The following is a 24,015-nucleotide window of genomic DNA, read 5'->3' as shown; positions in this document are numbered from 1 at the left end:
GGACCTGTGAAGTAAAATCCTAACTCTTAGGAAATTTGCATTTTGAATATCTAGAATTTTTTAAACATCTAAGACCTAATTCAGATGCTACCCCAACCCCTATAATGGCGAGCAAAGGGGTCTAAGCTAATTCAACTTTTAAACAGTTTTCAGAGGCAGGTATGGCTATGATCACGCTATCCCCATTTTAAAGATGAAACAGTGAAGGTGGGGGGGGAGCTAAGTGATTTGCTAATAAATGATTGTTAGACCGGAGTTTGATTCAGACAGCTCTGTATACTCCTGAGTGCTACACGTTACATTGCACGTTACACACATCTTACTACTCCCAGAGCAAGATTACTTTCTTTGAACCCCCACGACATGTAATCTGTACTTCTCTTTTGGCTTTTCTAAATTTTTAACTAGTTTGTCTTTACAAAGTGATTTATATTCATGGCTTGAGGATTGTATTCTAACGTATCAGAATGGTAAAATAAAAGATTTAAGCAGAGCATAGAATTTACCTGTTTGCCTTTGTTAGTTATAGAAAATATACCACGCTGATAATGAAACCAAAATAATTACTTGTGGGAGATGAAGGAGTGGTTGCTAGGAGGGCTGTAATTTTTTCCGGTGATGTTGAAACTGTTTTTCTAGAAGAATGTGCTCATGCACTACTTGTGTTTAATATTAATGAGAAAAGAAGTCCCATAATCTCCCCGGGTATAGTATTAGGTAATTACAAGGAATCATATGATGTTTATTGTTACATATGTGGCCATGAAAGAGGACTTCAATTACCAGCTCCGTCCTCTCTCCACTGTGTTTCGATGATTAATGAGATGGGATCCTAAAATAAGGGACACACCAGGCTTTAGGTAAAATATGAATTTCTCTGAAGTGCTGTTCAGGGGAAGGGGAGGCAGTACACTTCTTTGTCATGTAAGCTGAGCTGTGCACTTTGAGTGTGCAGCAACACCCCTAACAGATCCAGTGGCATCCACTTCCCAGTTTCTAAGACATTGTCAGACTCTTCTGGAAGACCACACACGCGCGCGCGCACACACACACACACACACACACACACACACATCCTTCTGGTGAAAACCACTAGTCTTAGGAAAGCCAGAGGAAAAACTGAATCATAGCAACTCCAATAGTCTACCCCAGTGAAAGGCTAAAGAATGGAGTTAATTAACACACAAGTAGTTTTCTCTTATTCCAAATGACCATTGCTATACATTTTTGAAGGAAATAAGATTTCCTTTTTATCTTTGAAGCTTACAGCTTTACATTTCTCAATAGGATGACTCATCCCCAACCACAGAACTGAACTCTCCACCTCACAAGGCCGCATCGATTTTGATTCTGGAGGGTGACTTAGAACCACAGAGTAGAGAAAGGAAGAGGCCATTTTCATCTGCTGACCGCTATCTTTATTATCATTGTGGTGGGACACAGATCCACTCTAATAGATGTTTGCCTTCTGATCGTAGAAGTGTGAGGACTGTTGTTTGTAACAGAACTCACACATACTAAAGAGAGGGTCACCACCCTAGGCTCCACATATGAGTGGATCCTTCAGGAAGAATATGCCTATCAGCCTCCAAAATGACTAGAAAATACTTAGAGTTATCAAGGCTACATTTCAAAGAGCCACATCAAACTGTCATCATGTCTTTGTGATTAAAATACTCAAAATCTTCTCTACTAGTTTTTGATTTTTTTTAACAAACCATATACCCAATATTGTAATCATCCGTAGTTACTCAGAATGCAATACAACACCATAACACAATCTATTAAGTACTAAAAGATCATATGGTACCTCATAAATACATACAATCATCATTTGTGAATTAAAATTATTAAAAATGGGGGCTGGGGTATTCTGTAGGTAAACACACTTGCTTGGCACTCTCATAAAAGGCCAGCTATAGCTATGTGCGCCAGTAATTCCAGCACTGGAAGGCAAAGACAGGCAGATCCCAAGAGCTTGCTGGTCAGTCTAATAGAAACTAAGCTTCTGGCTCAAGGTGACAAAGTAAGAGAGTGACAGAGGAATTTGCATGAGGTCTTATTCTAGCCTCCTTGCATGCATACAAAGATTTAACCACTCCACACTCGTGTGTATACCACACCCAACCCAAATAGAAAACCTTTTCTTCCCACTCACAAAGTAACAAAACTAAAGGACCTTGTCAGTGGTGTTGCATATATAATTTGTCCAGAGACGAAGCGCTTAGTGAATGAATTATACAGACCTGGAAGACATGGTCAGAAAAATGGGATGGATTTTATAAAGGCATATTATTAAGTACACACCATTGGCCAGTGAGAGGTGAGAGGAGCTAGCTGGTTGTGTGACACTGGAGCCAGAGAAGGTTCATAGATGCTAAGAACTGAGCATGTTAGAACAGGCAGGGAGCTGCACATAATATGGACAAATGTCTTTTCGTGTATAGTAAGAAAGGAATGTATAATAGGCTATCCATGGAGGGGAAAGACCTATAAACTACTGCCCTCAGATTGAGACAAAGTGATAACTTGGTATCTGGTTCTGTTTTTCAGCTTCTTACAATCAATGGGGCCACACTATGAATGGCTGGAAAATGTGCACACATGTGAAGCACCATTGTATTTTGTATATGAGTTTTTTCTTTGCTCAGATCTTAAGTACAAAATGAAAAACCAAGTGTGAGCTCATAAAAAAATAATATACCTGACTTTCTGATGTGGAATGAAGGTTACAACCGTATAGCCAAGGAATCCCACAACTGCTCTGAGTGGCAAGAAAAGCCATTTCAAAGTCACTAGTCTATTATTTAAAGTTGGGAAGAGAAACAAATTGATCCTGAAAACCCCCAAGTCCATCTCTAGGGATCTTAGGTAAGATTAAGGTTTAAGTGGCGAGCCAAGGATGCGCACATCTGTGCATTCCCACTCAAGGTGTGGTACTGCCCACCACTGGCCCATCATTGCCTGAGCTTCATTCTCATCCTGGAAGGTAGTCTAGGAAATTGGTAGAATTATTCAAAAGTCTCTGTCTGGGAAACAAGTTTCCACTCTGGCTGGTGTTCTTTCCTTCCCTGAGCTTGAGATTACTAGAGAAATTCCCATTGCTATGGTGTCCACTGTTTCAACAGCCTGAGAGTTAGTTTGAGAGATGCAAGCATCTATTTAGAATATCATTTATGCCAGGCTGGATATATGGAGGTTCAGGTTTCACAGAGATGTTTCCCAGAAAAGCCAAGTACCACAGGAACAGAAGATGGATGGGTCCAGGAAATGTATATTTTGGTTTTGGTGTCAATGACATTCAAACATTTAGCAGATCTCTGGTCAGAAAAACAGAAATAAAGGAACCCAAGCTAACGAATAAGACATGGTTAACAGGGTAGACCGACCAATTGCATTTTCACCATTGAGCTTTTTCTCACTAACCTGAGTTTGTTCATTGAACATATACACATAAAGCCAAATAAAGTTCATGTTTACCAATTCAGCTATTTGTACCTGACCTCTAATATAACATGTGTCTTGAGATTTCCATTATTATATTAAAACATCATGAATAAAAGAAACTTAAGGAGGAAAAGGTTTATTTCATCTTACAGCTCTCAGGTCACACCGATAGAATTGATGGCAGGAACTCAAACAGGGCAGGAACGTGGAAGCAGGAGCTGATGTAGACCACGGAGGAATGTTATTTCTGGTTTGCTGTTCCCGAATTGTTCAGCCTGCTTTCTTATGGCACTCAGGGCCACCAAGTCAGGAGTAGCACCACCCAACAACGGGCCAGGTCCTCCCACATCAATCGCTGATTAAGGGAACGCACCAAGGGCTTGCCCACGGTCCAATCTGGTAAGGGCATTTTCTCAGTGGAGGTTTCCAGTTCCCAGATGTCTCTAGCTTGTGTCAAGTTAACATAAAAGTAGCCAGTACAACATGTAATTAAGATGGAAGAAAATAAACAATTCAAGGAGATAAAAGATCAGCGCCATTTCCATCCTATCTCCCTTTCCCAGCTCTAAGATCCTCTTAATTGGCATAGATCCCTCAGGGAACACGTGTGACAATTAGAACTCTGCCCTAATTATCAGAGACTCTCAGGAATAGTTGGTTTTGGAAACACTCTTCTTTTCACGTAATCCTTAGGCAAGACAATGGAAAGACTCCTGTATGCTGGGAAAGAGATGTGTCTTTAACACACCACAAGCAGGCACAATTGGAAAACTACAGACAAGCAGGCTTTCTCATGTCTCACTGAGTGATTGAATCTGCCTTTGTTATATATTTCTGGGCCTTTAATCATGACTTCCAGCTCCAAGTCTCTCCAAACAATGGTCTCATAGTATATCCAGCGAAGCAGCAGAGCTCAGACATCCCACCACTGGAAACCAGAGAGGCTCAGGTTCTTTGTTTTATGTGTTGTGGGCTCTCTAGGGAGAAATAAAAAGAGAGCGCTAAGCCCAGCTATTAGATGTGACTACCGTGGTAACAGCAGAGGCAACTGGGAATTAATCTCCAGTGCTGAGAAGTGAGGCATCTCATAAGGGCACTGTGTCTAATGAAGAATGAGGTAACTATTGGGACCCAAGGAGAGAGATCAAAAGGGATTCACTCTTAGAATATGGGTGGGGTAGACAGAACAGAGGAGCCTTATGTCACAGGAATCCAGAAATGCCACCTTTTCTTATGTTTCTTTCAGGAAAGACTAAAAGGATGTGCTGAATGGCTTTATGTCAACTTGACCCAAACTAAACTCCTTTTAGAAGAGACTCTCACCTGAGAGAATGACCCCTGCAGATTGGTCTGTGGGTGAGACTGTGGTGCATTTTCTTGATTGATGATTGATGTAAGAGGGCCCAGCTCACTATGAGCAGTCCCACCCCTGGGTTGGGTGCTACAATAAAACAGGCTAAGCAAGCCTCAAGGAGTAAGCTAGTAAGAAGCCCTCCCTCACAGCCTCTGCTTCAGTTCCTGTCTCCAGGCGCCCACCTTGAGTTCCTGCCTTGATTTTCCTGGATGATGTAAGCTGTAAGATGGGATAAACCCTTTCCTCCCCAGGCCACATTTGGTCACTGTGTTTTATCACAGCAGTGAAAATCTTAGCTAAGACAAACGGGAGGGCGAGAAGAAAATTAAACAGACACTTTGTGTGGCTGATCAGAAAAGAGAAGCTTTCTGTGTCCTGGAAAGGAAAGGTTAGTTTACTGAGGGACAGTCACACGGACGTTTTGAAGATTGGTTGTTTGGGACCGAGTGTATTGCACTGGGCTGTCTGTCTTTTTATTCCCTAGGCACACAGTGACCATGTGTTGCCACCAGTTGAAGTTCATTGCTCATCATGTGTTAGAAAACTCTTGACAATTTCACTTGCCCAGGGAGCAAACTACTAACCACAATAACCTAGATGTCCATTATTTTAAATAAATTCTGAAGGTCTTACTGATTTATATTAAAATCATATATTTTAATGTATATTAAATTTATATTTAAATATATTATAACTATAAAATATTAATATATACATTAAAATTGTAATTACCTAGGGTGGCCCCTCAGCACTTGATGAAGCCCTAGTTTCTGAAACATCAGCTTTGCTTCAGGGCCCAGTTGAAGACTCCTTATAAGGGTGTGTATACTTGTATTACCCTTAAATTTATGTCAATAAACCAAGATTTATACCAATGCAAATTATTCATATCTATATCAAAGTTGTAAGAAGATTGATACTTTTTTCTTTAGTGGAATTTTAATGAGGGTTTCAGGTTCTTTTGAGAGTATGCTATTGTCTTTGTCCAGGAGTCACTACACCCCTTTCTGGTCCTCTCTTCTACTATCTTCTGGCTTGACTCACCAAGTCTAGTTGCTCTACCTTGAGTAAGCTCTAGTCATCCAAAGGTTGGGGCAAGGAGTCCGTGGGAAGCTGGGTGTGTAGCCAGGAGCCCTGCTATCTCAGGGAAGGGATGCCCATGAGGAAACAGGTAGGCCTGGTAGCAAGGCAAAGGGGATTGATTACTGCCGGGGCACTACAGGCCTTTGGAGCTGGGTGGTGTGGACCTAGCTATCAGCATGGGAGAGGAACGTCCCAGAGAAACAAGTGCTGCCTGATGGGCTGGCAAAAGGGAGCCCCACGGGAGTCTGGCAGGCTTGGTGGCTCAGGAAAGGGGAGACCCAAAGAGTCAAGAAGTCTTGGGGTTGAAAGGAACAGCCCTTCCTGGAGGTTTAGGGAAAGGGAAGCCTAGGAGGGTCCCACAGGACCTGGGCAGGTTTGGTGTTGCAGAGAAGGGGAGTCCCACAGGAGACAGGTGGACCTGATAGCTTGGGAAAGAGAGGATCACCACGCATCCCCAAGAATTTCCCCTTTAATAAATTCCCTGGATATTCTTCTACATGCATTAAAGTGCAAGAAGCAGAACGCCACAGTCTCAGGTTTGAAATTTTTCTGAAATGATAGGCAAATGATTTTATGATTTATTGATGACCACTTTGTCATATGTCAATATAAATATTCTCAACCATTTATTACCCCAGAAAATAAGTATAAGCCTTGGACCTTGAAAGATCAGTACTGCTTGCTCACACACCCAGGCCTGAATGACTCAACTTATGAAAGGATGACTAGGCAATCTTCAGAAGGGCTTATTTTTGGATCCATGTGTGATGATGTTTCAGAAGTTATTTTAGCATTACACCAGTATTATGTACCTCACTGAAATTTTTGCTGTGTTCCCCACTATCTAATGACCCAAATTGTGGAACCTTGATATCAGAAACAATATGGGTCCTTCATCACATTTTCAACCTATCACCCACAGTCATCTTGCTTTGTACTCATTTTCCAGCCAGGGTGAACTGGGGTGAGTCGGGGTGAGCAGGGACGAGCCCCTTGATATTCATCCATTTTGTTTAAAAGGGAATTCAGACTTAGGCAGGCCTGCGCTATTTGTCTTTAGACAAGGGATTGAATCATCCTGAGCCTTGATTTCATCTGTAATGACACAGCACCTACTCCAGAACGGTTTATGTGCTTTTAGTGAGTCATGATGCACTTGAAACACAGCACAGTTCTCACCTAGTAAAGAACTCGTAGCATTTTGAAGACACCGTGTGCCTCCTGCAGCAGGGTTCCCCCTTTTTCTGTAAGTTACACATCTATTTGTCTTCTTCTTGCTGTCTACTCCCCTGTATAGTGCAAACTCTCTTCCTGACATTGGTCACATTAAATCTTTATCTGTCTACCATGCTTAACTTGATTTATGTTGAACATTTCTAGGGGACCCTGTTTTTATCTTCCTTTTCCCTATGGGCAAAGTTATCAAATTATCCACTGATATGGCAAAAAATTACTTTAAATGCCCTTCACAATAGAGGAGTATTTAGTGTGTGGATTTTTTTTTATGTCACTTGGGAACCCAGTAGACTAAATAAGGTGCTCTATAAGATAAAGTAACAAATGATAGTCCTCCATACAGCCTACTTACTGTATGTGTGACAGCTGACACTTATTGAGTTAGCTGATGCTCATTGCCACTGTGTGAGATGTTGTTTCCCCTAGTTCTCACTCTAGCAATTGGATCTGGACTCTCCTTTTCTTTGTTCCTTTCCTTCCTTCCTCCTTCCTTCCTCCTTTCTTCCTTCTTTCTTTCTTCCTTTTTTTCTCCCTTTCTTTATTTATTTTTGTTTTTGCTCTTTGTTTAGCTTTTTTTTTAAAAAAAAAAAAAAAAGAAGAAGAAAGTCTCTGCCCTAGGTTGTATCTGAACTCCCCATGCAGCTAAGGATGGCTTTGAACTTCCAGTCCTCCCACCTACCTACCCAGAACTAGAATTGGAGGCACACATCACCACATCCAGTTTGCTCAGTGCCTGGGATTGAATCAAGGCTAAACCCCTAGTTCATAGACTTGGATCTTCTTGTACCTTGTCCTCACTTAAAGAAAGAAAGCAAGGGTTAAATGTGGCTGAGGTGCCACAATTTTCAGTGCACAGCCCAGAGGTGTTGAGCTTTGAACTGTGGCATTGGTGTACTCTTGGTCTTTCTACTCTGGCTTTCAAGTCTTAGAAATGTATTTTTAAATGTTCCCTCTTTAGGGGCTACTTAATAAAATGGAAGAAGTCATGTGGAAGAGTAACATTTTCAAAACTCTTCCTGAAAATGTCTTTCTTAGGAAGATTGGAACCTGATTCAAATGCACAACCCCCCCCCCCAAAATAATGTCCCGAGAAAAAGTTTTGTAGCCTATCGGCCATTTTTAAAAGTGCCAGGTCTCTCATGTGATCACCAAGACAGAAAGATGTTTTCTCTATAGCAATGAGAAAACATCAAAGTTGTTGACATGGGGCGGGGGGGCGGGGCGGAGAGAGGGAACGGTGAGGGAGGGAGAGAGAGAGAGAAAGGGAGAAAAAATTCTTGTTTTCCACGGGAAATTATAAATGGAAACAGCCATCATAGGACGCTGGGGGTGGAGTGGCTGACAGCTGTGCCCAAGGGCTCCAGCTGGAATGGAACTGTGCTTTTAGTGTGGAATCAAAGATGAGGCTGAAGGAACCACACTGAAACTGTGATAGAATGAATGCTCTTACTCCGATCTGAGAAACTGGGAGTTGAAAGGCGGGCACCACCCTCGCTTGAGTTGCATGGCGCTTTAATAGCGCTATATTGTGTCTAAGAGTAAGGTGTGGCGTTAAAATGAACAATATGCATTTTTAGTGCTCTTAGGCCTTTACTGTGGTTAGGCCCACCCATGAAAAGGAAGGCCAGAGGTTTGTTGGGGAGTTTTGTATATGCAGGATTTTCTTCCCTGAAAGAACAAATAATTCCAAAATTCAAATTTTCTGCTTTCATTTTAAGAAACAAATGTGATGGTTTAAATGAGAAATGTCCCCCATAGGCTCAGGCGTTGGAACAGGTGATCCCCACTTGCGGGCTCTCTTTGGGGAAATTTAAGAGGGATGGCTTTTCTGAAGGAAGTGTATCACTTTGAGGACATCTAGTCCCACCCTCTCTCCACCTCATGCTGACAGTCAAGAGTGTGAGCTCTCAACTCCCTACTCTAGCTGCCTGCTTCCTGCTGCTATGCTGTCCTTCTGCTGTGCACTCTGAACTTCTGGAACCATAAGCCAAAATAAACTCTTCTATATGTTGCCCTGGTTGTGATATTCTATCACAGCAACTAAAAAGAAATTGATATCAGGAAGTGGACTCTTGTCACAGAGAATCTGATCATGTTGCTTTGTGCGGGAATGAGGAAGATTTTTGAATTTGGGCCTAAGAAAGCAGTTGGATGCTGGAAGTAGAACATAAAGGGCTATTCTAGTTGGAGCCTGGCGCACAGTAGGGCCAAGAGCGATTCGGGCAACAGGGATCTCAGAGAGAAAAGCATATGAGCATGTTGAGTACAGGCCATACCATTCTGGTGATATTTTGACAAAGAATCCAGCTTCTTTATGCCCATCCACTAAGAAGGTGCCTGAGGCTAAGTTTAAAAGCAATGGACGTGTCAAGACTGCATAATGTTGTGTGCGTAGCATGATTGTTATTAATGATGCTTATCATTTCTCATTTAAACCACTGCAATTTGGTTTCTTAAAATGAAAGCGAAAGTCTTGCATTTGGATTTATTTGGCTCTCAGGAAAAAAAAAACACACATATAATGAATGAAAAAAAAGAAATAAAAAACAATATGACTGGTCCTGGGTTTCTGCACCAGATGAATGATTAAAAGAAGAAGGAAAGGACTTGACTGCTCCTGGGCGTGGTGGAGGAGACAGTTTATTGTAGATAAAAGGGAGAGCATAGCCAGAGGCAGGGACATCTGGGAAAGCCCAGAGTAGACATGACACTAAGCCACGTCTGGAGAGGTGGGGAGGGGAGAGACAGACCAAGAGGCCAGGAGGGTAAAGAGTAGACAAAAGAGCCAGGTAACCAAAATGGTTGGATTATATAGGAAAGGGCAGCTGGAGGAAGGGCAGCCCAGCCCCTGGGCTGGAGGAGTTTAGGGTAGGGGGCTGGGTATACCAGCCATAACCTGTCACGGGTGGAGACTGAGGGATGCTGGGAGAACCTGATGCTTAGGTCCATTTTGATATGTTAAATAGGCACCTCAGTCATTTGTCCCAGATTTGAGACCCAACATACAAAAAAAACCTTCAAACATTGAAAAAGAACAAAAATAAATACAAAATGTACAGACTGGAGAGAAAATGAGCACTGGTAAGCTTAATGTTTCAGGCAAGGCCTGTGCTGGGAGAGAGGCTATTGTATCTGGCACTGTTACTGCCGCTAAGAAGAGGCCTTCTTTGTGCTGGAGCTATATAAATGCTGTCTGGAGGCCAAGGTTCCACCCAGCTCAGCCTCAGGCTTGTGAAAGAGAGCCTATAGGATTTCTAGAAGGCAACCGCTAAGATCACTGCAAATGTGACCCTGGGTGGTCAGAGGGTGTCCCAAGCTATTATAACATGGGCAATTATAACATTGGCGGCAGTATCGTCCATACAGCTGTGGCTTTAGAGGCATGGAGGATGCAAGAATGACGGCATTGTGGAGTCTTCCTTTGTAGTTTCAGAACCACTGAGGCCTGGCAGGATATGGCGGATAGATCCTTAAAGGAAGGCTCGAGTCCCTGAGAGGCTACAGTTGTGAACTTAAAGCCTGGGTGTGGGGAGACGGGAAGATGTTGGAGATGTGAGAACCGTGGGATGTCTGCCAAGATCTGGATGTAGTTAGCAGGATTGGTCCAAGAAAAATCTGTGTTTTGCAGGCAGTCAAGGCAGTGGTACACTAATGCCTTTGATCAGAGCATGGCCTACAGGTTTAGCTTTTTCCCTGCTGGGGTCTGCTCTTCCTTTGGTCCAGTGTTTCCTCCCAGTGCCCCTACTCTTTTTTAGAATGGTAATATACACATCTTGTTGCATAATTTTGTCAAAGTATGTAATTTTTTCTTTTCATTGCACAGGGGTTACAATGAAGATATTGCCTTGAGCCTCAGAAAAGACCTGACCTGGACTGTTGTCAAGGGTTTTCTGTCCTGCCCGGTTCCACAATCAAGTTCCAAAAAGATCACTCAGAGGTCTACATTAGTTATAAAGTGATTGGCCCATTAGCTCAGGCTTCGTATTAACTCTTATAATGTATATTAGCCCATTATTCTTGTCTATGTTAGCCATAGGGCTCAGTATCTTATTCAGAGAGGCAGGTCAATCTTGCTTCTTCTATGGTCGGGTCAGGACTGCAGAGGGAGCTTCCCTCTTCCCATAATTCTCCTGTTCTCATTGACCCACCTCTACTTCCTGTCTGGTTGTCCCACCTATACTTCCTGCCTGGCTACTGGACAATCAGAGTTTATTTAAAACATAATTGACAGAATATAGACAATTGTCCGGCACCACTGGACTTTGGATTTCATAGAAGAGGGTAGAGTGGGGAAGGAGAGGAAGTGAAGGGAGCAGAGAAAAATGTATAGTTCATTTAAAACACTTTTTAAAAAGATTAAAAATAAGAACAAAAAAGAAAGAAAGAAGGAAAAAACTGTTAAACACAATGGGGACTTCTGGAGTTGGGTTGAGTATATTTTGCATTATTATATTCCTATGAGCCTATAGGGGCCAGGAAGAGGAACATGATGGCTTAAATGAGAAATGTTACCAATAAGATCAGATGTCTGAATACTTGATCCCCTCTTGGTTGTGCTCTTTGGGGAGTTTTAGGAGGGGTGGCCCCACTAGAGAAAGTCCATTACTTGTGGGCAGGCTTTGAGAGTAAGTCTCTTGTTTCCAGTTCACTCTTTGGACTTCATGTTTGTAGCTAATGATGTGACCTCACTATTTCCTCTCCACCTGTCTGCTGTCATGGACTCTAACACTCTGAAACTCTTATAATGGGTATCATGGTCATGCTATTTTATCACTGCAACAAAAAGTAACTAGCGCAACAATTAATACCACAGAGGATGTTTTCAATACATTTGCATCATAAATTGTATCGTTAGACAGGGCAGCATAGTCTATGACCACTTGCATTTGCACCTTGGACAAGTTAGATAATACCTAGGTTTTCCCAAAAAGAGTCCTTGCTTAAGGGGCATGTTAAAGAACCTAACACAAAATTAATCATGCCCCCCCAAAGAACTGACACAAAATTAATTACCCCCCAAAAGAACTGTATTATTTCTCACCATTTTAATCAATCATGGTACAATGTTAGTTATACAAGGAGGCAAGAAATAATTTTTCTGGGTAAAAGTAATAGAGACTCAATTTGATAAACAGACACTTTTATCTTTTTGTCCTTGTCACACAAGATAAAATAATCAGATATATTCAGTAACTTCAGCTCTGACTTCCTTGGGATCTCTAAAGGGTAAAGGATCCCCGCAGCTGTAGGAGCTACTATCTATTACCCTACCACTCCTGTAGTTAGGTTTCTCTCAGCTTTTATAAACGCTGAAAAAGTTTGAGAGCATTGCTGTATGTATCATAGCTTGGTTTGTGTTACCGTATGAGCCTACAGAATATCAAGGCTTGCTCATGGTGACTCTCACTGCACAGTGGCTTCTGGGACAGGTGGATACTGCTTTATTCTTGTTTTCATCCCTTGAATGGTGAGAGGCTGTGCGAAAGACTCGATGGCTCTGCGTATCCAGGTCTACCTATGTGTACTTACACTAAACAATTTTTGCATATTTTCATTGTACACCCTGCAACTTAAGCTGCAAGTCATGCAGACTTTCCTAGTTCCCAAGCTTTCCCAGGGCACCTACACAAGCAGTCCAGCAGCACAAGTACAGTGGAATCATGACACAGAAGCTCTCACGACATCTTGGCTTAAATTTAGTTCTTGGGCTAATGCGGAGTGTCTGCTAGACTCGGCGCCTTGTGAGAACAGGTGCTGATCAGTGAGGACAAAGAGGCAACAAGCAGCCATTTGTCCAGGTGCTCGCTTACCCTTCCTAAAATTAGTTCCTTGAGAATTTTAGAAAATGAGTCTGACCACATTCACCTCTTCCCTCAACCCCACCAAACTCTGCGTCCTGGTTTTGTGTTTCACTCATCAACCCCAATTTTTAGCTGCCTGCGTGTTTATAGGTGTATGAACTTCCACTACAGCACAGTCAGCTTATGTACTAATCATTTGGTAGTCATCTAGTCTGTTTCTTTATCCTTGCTACTGTAAATAGAACAGGAATGAACACAGATGATCGGGTATTTCTATAGTAGGATATTTATCTTTTGTTTGTAAGTCCAAGAATTGTGTAACTGCATCATATGGTAGATCTATTTTTAGTTTTTTGAGGAATGTCCGACCAATTCATTGTGGATGCACCAGTTTGTACGTCAACAAGCAGAAAATAAACCACAACTGGCCTGTAAGCCCAGGGCTGGGGAAGGTGAAGACAGCATGGTCTCTGGGGCTTGCTACTCAGGCAGCCTAGCCACCACATACACACAGACAGTTCCAAGTCAATTGAGTGTCCTCTGTGCCACGGGAAGAAGGGTGAGAGGGATACAGGAGGGCACTCAGTGTCTTCCTCAGACCTCCTCACGTGTGTACACAGGTGCAGTGCCCCTCCTGTGTACTCAAATGTACATATGACACACAAACACAAATTTCTCATACTTCTTTAAATTTCAAAAAATTGTACTTTAAAAATTGACATTAAAACTTCTCTTTGTATGTTTAACTGCAAAAACTATTATCTTTGTTGACTTAAATATGTATGTTTTGTAGTAAAATTTTTGTTTTGTTTTGAGAAATAGTCTCCCTGCATAGCCCAGGCTGACTTCTACCTTGTGAGATCCTCCTGCTTCAGCATCTCTAGCACTAGGATTATAGGTATGTGTTATCACAACCAGCTATGATAAATTTTAATTAAAAATAAACTCAATGAAATTAATATACTTGTTAGTCACCATCATCAGTTTATAAAATGTATGTAAAGCTTTTCTTTGATAGTTGGAGATTTCTATTACTCCTTTCCTTTAGGATTTACATTCTCACTTTGTCAACTCTACTTAATTTATACTTATATAGTAGATATATGTGCTCAGACATATTATTAATCACTATGTCATACTTCTCTGTACCAAATGGTCATAAGCATTGTTGCATTTTGATATTATAGCCCTTTAGCTATTACAAGATATGTGATGTTACATGGGGTATTTCTTAATCATTATATTTAGATGTATATTGCTGAAAAAAGCACAAACTGTATTAAAAGTTAATTCTTTTTCTTATCCACAAAATTTTATTTTAAAGTCGTAACGACAAATGAAATTCTGTTTAGTAAAAATGCTAATTGCAGGACATGGTTGTCCATACTAATAGTCAAGCATTTGGGTGGTAGAGGCAGGGGGAGTACTAAAAGTTTGACGCCAGAATGTTGTTGTGGGTATTTATCTCAGGATACGAAAACTCCTTTCTTCTTGGAAGATTATTATTAGGTCTTTTACCTCTGCGTGATGGATAATCTTGGTTGTTGCTTGACAGACCTGTGAAGATTAACCCTCAGTTGAGGAATCCACTCCATCAGATCTGTCTGTGGGCGTGAGCAGGTCGTTTTCTGTCTGTGGACGTGTCTGCAGGTCGTTTTCTTGATTGCTGATTGAAGTAGGCAGGCCCTGCCCACTGCAGTAAATACGAAGAGGTGAGTGGGCCTGGGCTGTGTGTGAGTCTGCAAATGTACTGCAAACCAGTAAGGAGCACTACTCTGTAGTCCCTGCTTCAGGTCCTGCCTCCAGGCTGCTGCCTTGCTTCCTCCAATGACGGACTGTAAAGTAGAAGATGAAGTAAACCATTTCCTCCCCCTGGTTGCTTTTGGTTAGTTCTATCACAGCAACAGCGACACAAGCTAGAACGCCCTACACCCGAATAAGTAAATGTCTTTTTCAACAGTAAGTACTAAAGCAGCCCGTTCTCCTAGTCCACCACTGTAAGGGAAACAAACTTCTTTATGATAGGACATAGTTTCTAAACTGGAACTGTAGGCTTCCACGTCAGGTTCCTAACTCAATTCCCAATAGGAACCAGGAGCTTTATTTATTAAAATACAAATGAGATATCACTACAAGCTACAGTTACAGCGCTGCACCAAGTTTGAGGTTTAGTGAAGAAGACACACTCAAATCTGTCAGGCATTGGTCAAGCAGGGAAGGTATAGTCATTACACAGACAACTCAAACACAGCCCACTGCATCACTGTCAGGAAAGGGCGGGGCACACTCCCGGTGCTGTTTACACTGTATTCTGCACGAACAGCCAACTCCAAGTTGTGTAGTAGGCAATCTGTGTGACTACAGGCAACCGTGCTGTGATGAGAACTGCTTCAGTCGACTGAGACAACTCCCGTTGCTTCTTCAGTGAGCCAAGTGCTTTCTGCTCTGTTCCCACCCAAGATACACTACATATACTCCACTGTGATAGAGGTGTTTTAAATATCTAAGAGTACTGGACAGCTTGTGGTCCATAACACAGAGTATAAGAGGGTCCATATGCCAAGCACAACTCAACTGTCTCTTAGGGAGAGTGCTTGCTTACGCTTTCCAACCTTTATGGTCTACCCTGTCCCCTCTTTTTCTTAGAGACCACAGCACTCTACAGCTGACATTGCCTAGCACTTAAGGCCATGGCTCCTTCTAGTCGGTCTTTGTTTCTTCTTGCAGCAGACTACAAGAAGAAAATACATCCTTTGGAACTAGAGAGCCAGTTATTTCCCTTCCCCTGGGAGACATATGGTGTACTACTTCTAGTAAGATTCTGCTGTGGGCACTTTCAAGAGGGTGTTTTAAAGGGTCTGATATTTTCCTTCGGTGAAACCTGGAGCAGATAGTTGATCTTCAGTAAAGCCAAGAAGGTATGAAAATGTTCATATTCAGGAGTTTGTAGAGAAGCTAGGGAGAACAGTGCAGAAGAAAGTGTTGGGAGAGCAGCAACCTCCACCATCGTGCATTTGGGGTTTTTCTTATTCCCTCTTCTTCCTATTGGGTCAGCCACCTTTCCTGTCTCGCCTCCTGACTTGAACATAATGTGTTTTCATTCAGTTGATTAAGAGGCACAGTCAAGTTTAAAAACACTGAAGCTCATTCATCTCTGTATCGTCCTCTGACAACACAAGGGCTTTCTAGTGCCATCCCCCCTCCACCTCCCACATCTGGACTTCCTTTCTTTCCTCACTTCGGTACACTTCCAAATCTGCTCATTTACCATTTATTTTTGTTAGTTCATATTTTAAAGAATAAAACCACTGGTTAGTTCCTCTGCTTCACCTAGGTTCTTAAATCCAACTTACTTCTAGATTCAATATTCTCTTTGTAATTTAAGTTACTCAGAGTAGGAAATCTGTTTTTGTTATACCTGACTCAGCCCTTTTTCTTGAATTACGGATTATGCTAACTACACAATCCTAGACTACTGTGGTATTTTCGCTTTGAATACATTATTGCATTATTTTATGAAGTGTTTGCTGCTGTGTAAAAAATATATTTTAGGTAATCTCTTCCTTCGATGATGTTACAGGGGTTGTTATGTTCTTCTGGTTTGCTATGCTGTGTTTATGCACTGATTTACTTAATTTATTCTGCTTGGGACTTACTATCCTGCCTTGGTCTTATCAACTATATTGTTCTACTTATCTGAAAATACCTAGAGTATCAACCATTAAATATTACCCATCCTCCATTTATCAAGTTTCTGGACAAACCATTAGTGTTATTATACACTTTTATTCTTTTCCCATGTTTTTTTTAACTTTTATGTTTTTCAGATCTCCTATACTCAACTGCTACTCTCTGTTTTTCTCCTCTTCCTTCTCAATAGATAAGCCGCTGACGTCTACACTGCCTGCCTGTTCACTGAGCAGATTCTGTGGGTCATATTCTTTCTTCTTTATTAAGTCACTTCTTTTTTGTTCAAGAGTCACATTTCTGTCTTCTGACTCTACTTCCTCCTCTACCTCTCTGAACCTTTTTAAGGAGTCATTCACACTGTAAGAATTTTCCTGAATAATTTTTTATTAGTTTTATGTCACAAGTTTCAAAGTCTCCCACTTCTTTGTTGCCGCCTACTCCATAGTGGCTTTAATTCACTGCAAAGTCCATGGTCAGGTGTAGTGAGTGTGCTATGTCAGAAATATAGATAGCCTTAAAGGTGAAGGATACATATGTGTATTTCTACAATATCAGGATTTATCAAACAATAAGTCCACAGTTTATGTCATATGTCAATTATTTTCCTGCAATTTTTCCAAGTAGTCTTGCTTTATTTTTTTGTAGCTGGCCATTGGCAAAAATAAATAGATAAATAAAAAATGAAGAAAAAAAAACCAGGATCTTCTACCCGAATCTTAATTACTAACGTTGTGTCAGCTCATACATTGCAAAGCACACAGTAGTTATATCTCTTTATATGAATATATGTAGGTTATAGAATGGCAACAAAAGAGATAGAGTCCACAGCAGAGTTTACAGAGGTCTTACTGAAAACAGAGGGCAGAGGGCAGCACAGGTGCAAAAGAACCACACTGATGGTTAGGTAAGATGTTCACAGCCCAGCTGAAATCAGAGCTGGGCTGCAGGGACAGCAGAGGCAAAGCTGAGCCTTTCGAAGCAGGGGTGAATCAAGCTGAAGAGGTGAATGAAGGACCAGGTCCTGTCAGGTAGGCAGATGGACAAGTGGATGACAATTCCAGCAGGCTGAATTAGAAATGTGCCAATCTGAGGCTGCAGCCAGGGGGGTACTTGGGAAAGTTCTTTGTCTGTTGGTCTCTTACCACATTTAGATGACAGATCGGTTAGGACCATTGCCCCCATATTGTCAAGTGTCCTTTTCTTCAAAGGTGTCTATGTGAGAGTGTAGTGACCTTTGTTGATCTACTGCGTTCATTAAGGCCTGGAGCCTGCTTTTTTGATATGGTTTTAATATGCTCATAGATTCATATGGTTCCAATCTACTTTGATAAATTTTACTTTTAGTATTTTAGTTTTAGGAGTAAGTTATTTATCAGTGCCTTGTGGATAGTGTTAGGTGTCTACACGCATGGCAAAGTACAGAATCCTTTTTCTGCATTTGCTCTCAAAATGGAGCCAAATGGACGCTGCTATCACATAGTCAAGACAGTTTGAAGACAGGGTTTTTATAAAATATAGATTAACTTTGATGAGGAAACAAGCTGTTCTTAATATGGGACTCTTATACCATCCAGAGAGACCATTTCATCTGCTTTTTCTGAGCCTCGTGGGATTCACTACTCCATGTCAAGTATTTATGTTGATTTTTAACTGGCCATGTTCCTTTCTTCTCCATGTGGTATGAATCGTGACCTCTCTTGGTATCTTGGGTCTGGTTCACATTCTCTGAGGCAGTTCTTAGGATTCTTGGTCTTCTTAGAGCTCCTGTTCCAGTGGCTGATAGGCAACACTGACTCCTTTTCTCTACATTGACAAATCGACCCTCCAATGCTTCTGACTTCCAGTGGAGAACCTGGGGTGTAGATTCATCTCCCTTTAAGAAATCCTGAGCTCTGTTCAGCTCTGACATGCTTGGGCCTGCCTTTGGCTTCACCTTTATCCAAGCTGCTTCAGCATTTAGCTGTTCTTCATTCCTGGAACCTCTGCAGGTATGAAAGTTCGTTATCTGTAAAAAGTAATATCCCGTGTTTAGCATTTGTATGTCTTTGCATAGAGTGTGGCTGCGTTAGCAGTGAAAAGTAGGAAAATTTCATGTCAGCTTAGCCTGCCTATCTGTGTGAGGCTCTAGACAGTTTCAGGAAAGCAGAGCGGTGGTGACTACCCGTCCTACTGAGTCTTCCTGCCTGTGGGACACTGTGACAGACTCGCTGGAGTCTGCCTTACAGGCCGAAACTGCCCTGTCACTGCTGTTTGCTTAGAAGTAGAGTTCTCTTTATAGCCAGGTGTCCTCAGTCAGGGATGGGCTATGTTCTCCAGGCTTTGGTGAGAGGCATCATTCTGCTTCCTGGGTGGCGCATTCTGATTTTAGCTCTTTCAGGCATCTGAACCGTTTCTTTCTCAGGACTGTCTGATGGTTTTTTATTATCTTCTTAGTAGAGCGCTGTGATATCTGTAAGTATACCTCCTTCCCTTCTGTCCTATCCTGCCCTCGCTATCTTAATACATGAGAATTTGCCAGATGCCTGCTTTCTGTTTCGTTTTTCTGTATTGAGTCGACTTTATTAATGATCCATGCTCAGTTACTTTTTCATTATCAGTTATCAGATAATTAATTGAACAAGTGTGATAAGATATCTTCTGTTTTCTGTGAGAATCTAAATGTAAAATAAATTTTAAAAAATTGTGGTTTAATGAACACTCAACAAAACATTTTTCTGAGGTCTGGTTTTATCTCAGATCTGTCTTTTTAATCTCCCAAGAACAGCTATTTTAAATCACACAATGGATCTGTGAATGTGTGAACCAGTGAACTTCAGTTTTGATTACATTAGTCATATATTTAGATCTCATCTTACAGTACCAAATACAAAAGCACCACCTGTGCCTCTCACTACATTGGATCGGGCACTTTTGAAGAAAGCATTGGCTCTTTCCTCTTTTGCAATCTTCCTCCAGCAGTCACGTGTCCCTGTGTACAAAATATCAGTTGCTTTCCAGCCATACTGAATCAATACCCTGGTTGGAACAGTATCAGATAGATAAGATACTAGCCCTGCAACTGCCCTCAAGTTCTAGGCAATCACTCAGCGCCCAGTAATGTGTACATTCTTGGGGTCTGGCAGTATCCCCTTGGTAGTGGTGTCACAGACTCCAATGTAGGCAACCGTGTAAATGATGATGATCCCCAGGGTAGGTATGCTAAAACCCTGAGAACCCTTTCAGGCCATCAGACTTGAAGATCTTGGTGGAACAGGAGCCCATTCCATTGAATTCACACTGAAAAGACTCCTTACACACATCAGCAGCCATTATGGTCATAACAAAACCCAGTGGGCAGGCAGCACAGAGGGAAGTGGCCCTAGCTGCCCCATTAGAAGCCAGGTGATGTTAACCCAGGCCCCCCCAGGAAGATCTGCTTGTACATCCTTGAAGGCAAAATTGAGGGTTGGGGAAGTACTGGAACTCACAGGCCAAGTTACCCCTCCAGAAGGAGAGGAAGGAAATCCTGCTGTGGGGAGATTCTCACATTACAGTCAATGATGCCTTGTAGTGTACTGGTTGGTTTGTTGGTATGCTGGACCTGCAAGGGCAGTTTGACTCTCTGGAGCTACAGCCACAGCAATGTCACCAGCCAAGAAGCCCTTAAGGAAGTTCAAAGCCTGAACCCCCCCTGTAGGCGGAGGCTGCTCGTTCACTTCCCAGCCACCCAGAACTGAAACAATCACACAGAAACTGTATTAATTGCAATAGCGCTAGGCCAATCACTTAGGCATATTGCCATCTAGCTCCTCTATCTGAAACTAACCCATTTCCATTACTTTGTATTTTACCACGAGGCTCATGATTTACTGACAAGGTTCCAGAGGGTTCTGGCAGCCATCTTCTTGACTCTGCCAGCTCTCTATATATGTCAGATTTCCCTCCTGGCTATATTGTGTGCTGCTATAGGCCCAAAGTAGCTTCTTATTAAGCAGTGATAATAAAACATATTCACAGCATACAGAGGGGAATCCCACACCCATGCCTTGAGCTGACAGCCTGTAACTGCAGCACCCTTGACTCACCCTACACCCGGGCAGGCACTGCCACACTGTCTCTGTCTCTGGGAGACACAGAGACCTAGGTTTCTGTTTGATTTGTTTTGTTTGTTTTGTTTTATAAAGCATATGCCACAATGTTGTCAGGGCTAGCCTTGAACTTGCTATGATTGTTTTACCTCTGTATCCTGAGTGATTTTATAGGTTTGCACCGCCATGCCAGACTGGACTTTATGTTCTTTTTCTTCTTCACTTAATTATTTTATTTTATGTGTGAGTGTCTACATATACATGTGTGTGTACTGTGTGCATGCCTAGGGCCTGCTGAGGCCAGAATAGGGCGCCAGGTTCCCTGGAAGTGAAGTTACAGAACTTTATGACACTCCCAATGGGGGTGCTGGGATTTGAGCATCTGTCCTCTGCAAGAGCAGCAGTGATCTTAACTGATGAGCCATCTCTCTGGCCCCTCCTTTGTGTTTTTAAGTTTGTGAATAAAAATGTTGGGATTGGAGGATGATTTTTTTCAACCAAGATGCAAGTGGGTAGGACTTGAAGGAGATCTGGAAGGGAGAAGCCAGGTGTCTTTCCTCTGTCAGCTGAAAAAAGGAAATCAATAAATTATCTGAGTGAGAATGAAGGGGACACTTCTGGATGCTGGCAGGAAGGAAGAGAAATAAAGCAAGAGGTTGGGAGCTATCACAGAGCGAAGAGATAATGGCTGAAGTTGTAGGGATGGCAGAGCACCTGTGTCTGACATGCGCTATCAAACACACAGGTCTGCTGTCTCCATTTAAGGTGAGGTGCTGACCGTCGGGGAGAATTTTAATGCCTAGAAACAATGACTCTCTCAAATTTTCAATTTGGCTCTAAAGGATGGACAGAGTTGAACATGATTTGAAGTCACCTACTTCTAGGCCTTTGGCCTTGTGGCACTAGCAGCTTCCTCACCTACCTGGAATCAGGCACTGTGACCTGTGTGAGGTGTCTTCCCCCACTAAGGTCATTGCAGCCTGCTATGCCGACTGTACCAAACCTTGGTAGTCAGAGAATCTTTCATCTAGAGAAGTTCCATAGAAGCTGACATGTCACTTATCACCGACTAAAGAGAAGTTATAGAATGGGTAAGGGAAAGGGCAGGTTAAGATGAACTAAGACTAGAATAATCTTCAGAAAATGAGACCCTGGTGTGAGACTTGGAGAATATTATGCAATTCAGGTTATTGGGAGATAAGCTGAAGGTGTGTGTGTGTGTGTTCAGCAATTCACTGAAAATTAAGATGAAAATTCCAGTCTTTACAATTTTCTAGGTATCAAACATTTTGGACTTATTTGAACAGCCCCCATCATTTAATTAGAACACCATAATTTCCTTCTTTTGCTGAATGAGCTAATCCTGTAACCTGTACATGTTTACTTGAATTGTTCTGACCCTGAAAGCAGGTGAGTGCTGGTGATACAGGATATGGATTCTTTATTTCTCCATGAACCCACAGTCTCCTAGAGCAGTGATCTTCCTACCAGGGTGACTCAACTTCCTTGGAAGAAGAAAAGCTTTTATGCTAGTCACTGATTTGTGACTGTGATGAAACACCGTTACCAAGGCAACTCTTAAGAGGAGGAGTTTATCTGGGCTTCCGGTCCAGAAGGATGTGAGTCTATCTCGATGAAGTGGCCTGACGAAAAGGCTGCTGGCACAGGAAGCCGAGCGCTCACATCCTCAGGAGTGTACATAGACAAGTCAGAAGGAAAGAGAGCTAACTGGAAGCGGCAAGAGGCTTTAACTCTCAAAACCCACCTCCAACGGCATACTTCCTCCATTAAGGCCACATCTCCTAAACCTCCCGAAACAGCACCATCAACTAGGACCAGGTGTTAAATAACCAGCCCTCTAAGGGAGATTCTCCTTCAAACTACTACACCTTTCTAAAGGATACCCAAACATGGAGCTATTAGTTGAATTCTGTTTCAAACTCTCACCTTCTGTTTTTTTTTCTTTCAAAACCTGATCTGATAAAATAAGTCTGTAGTCATTCTTCAACAACAACAAAAAAAAGACACAGTCCTATCTGAAATTCGAACCCAGTGCATTATCCACAGGGTATAATGCTTTAGAGGCTTCCAACAAAGAGAAAATCCTCTTCAAAACTAACTGTTCCAGTTATCACAGATGTTTGCAGTGGCCCCTCCATCTGTGCTTTGCACATCTCCGGAGAGATAAGGTCTGGGGTTCGAAAGGGGATGCTGTGATGTACATATCTGGATGCTTTAAAATAGACTTTTCATTACTCTGACTGGTTATATATTATTAATTTAACATAAATTTCCACTCTACCTGCTATGTCTAGTCATATTTATGGTCCTTCATACATTCATTAACACATATATTTATATTTAAATGGAGGCCAGAGCTTTTCTAACACAAAACAATTTGATTGAACTAATGGCTTTAATGAGTCTACTGTTCCTGGTATGTATTTTCTGTAAACAGAATGATGATCTCTATAGCTCCAAGATTATATTAAATACATACATGAGGTTAGTTAACAATTAAAACAAGTCACTAAAATATTAAATAAGAAATGTGAGTGAAGATAAAAATAGGCAAGCATTTCCCCCTTTTTAAGACTTTATCAATATTCAGGTTTAATTAGAGATCTCCTGACAAAACATGATGAGTCTTTCCTGTCCTGGAAAGTGAATAACTCCAGAATAAGGTACAAAACTTTGTCGCAAGACAGGTATCTATTTTACACAAGACTTAATTAATTGATGTGTTGATTTATAAATTATTCCAAATGATTTTATAATGAATGACTTTTATCAAAAGTGACATATTTGATTTCTTTGGATTAATTGTCTATTAGTGTTAATAATATTAGCAAGAGGTAGAGAGAAGGAAGAAGGTTAATCAAGACTACATATCAAAAGCTAGAAGGAAATTCGATACCTAGTAAGGTAATAAAACCTTAAAATAAAAAGTCTGAACAGAGATGCTCCATGTAATGGATAAAGCTGCTCTAGAGCCTCAGGTTATCCAGTGAAAATCCCTTCGGGAAATGTAGTTCCTGCTGCCCAGGGAGTGGAGGAGAGGCATGCAGGCTGAGGACTGTAGTAGGGGATGAGTGAAGAGAACAGGTTGGCAGAAGAGGTCCTGCAGACCTCAGAGCAATGAGGAGGACAAGGCTAGCAGAAGAGATCCTTCAGACCTCAGAGGAAAGGAAGAGGACCAGGCTGGCAGAAGAGGTCATGCAGACCTCAACAGATGAGGAAGACCAGGCTACCAGAAGTGGTCCTGCAGACTTCAGAGCAGATGAGGAGGACCAGGCTGGCAGAAATGGTCTCAGAGCAGGTGAAGAAGACCAGGCTG

At 41.8% G+C, this 24,015-nt stretch overlaps 1 protein-coding gene and 1 pseudogene across 6 annotated transcripts in view; one reads left to right on the top strand and one right to left on the bottom strand.

The window, feature by feature from the left end:
• Hecw1 (HECT, C2 and WW domain containing E3 ubiquitin protein ligase 1) overlaps positions 1–24,015 on the top strand; it is a 247,825-nt gene that overhangs the window by 46,385 nt on the left and 177,425 nt on the right. The window lies entirely within an intron of this gene.
• On the bottom strand, positions 16,767–21,652 carry LOC130886068 (ADP/ATP translocase 1-like; annotated as a pseudogene).

Source organism: Chionomys nivalis, chromosome 13 (assembly GCF_950005125.1).
Source record: "Chionomys nivalis chromosome 13, mChiNiv1.1, whole genome shotgun sequence".
Classification (NCBI taxonomy): Eukaryota; Metazoa; Chordata; class Mammalia; order Rodentia; family Cricetidae; genus Chionomys; species Chionomys nivalis.
Note: the sequence above shows the minus strand (reverse complement) of the source record. Positions and strands in the feature narration are given on the sequence as shown.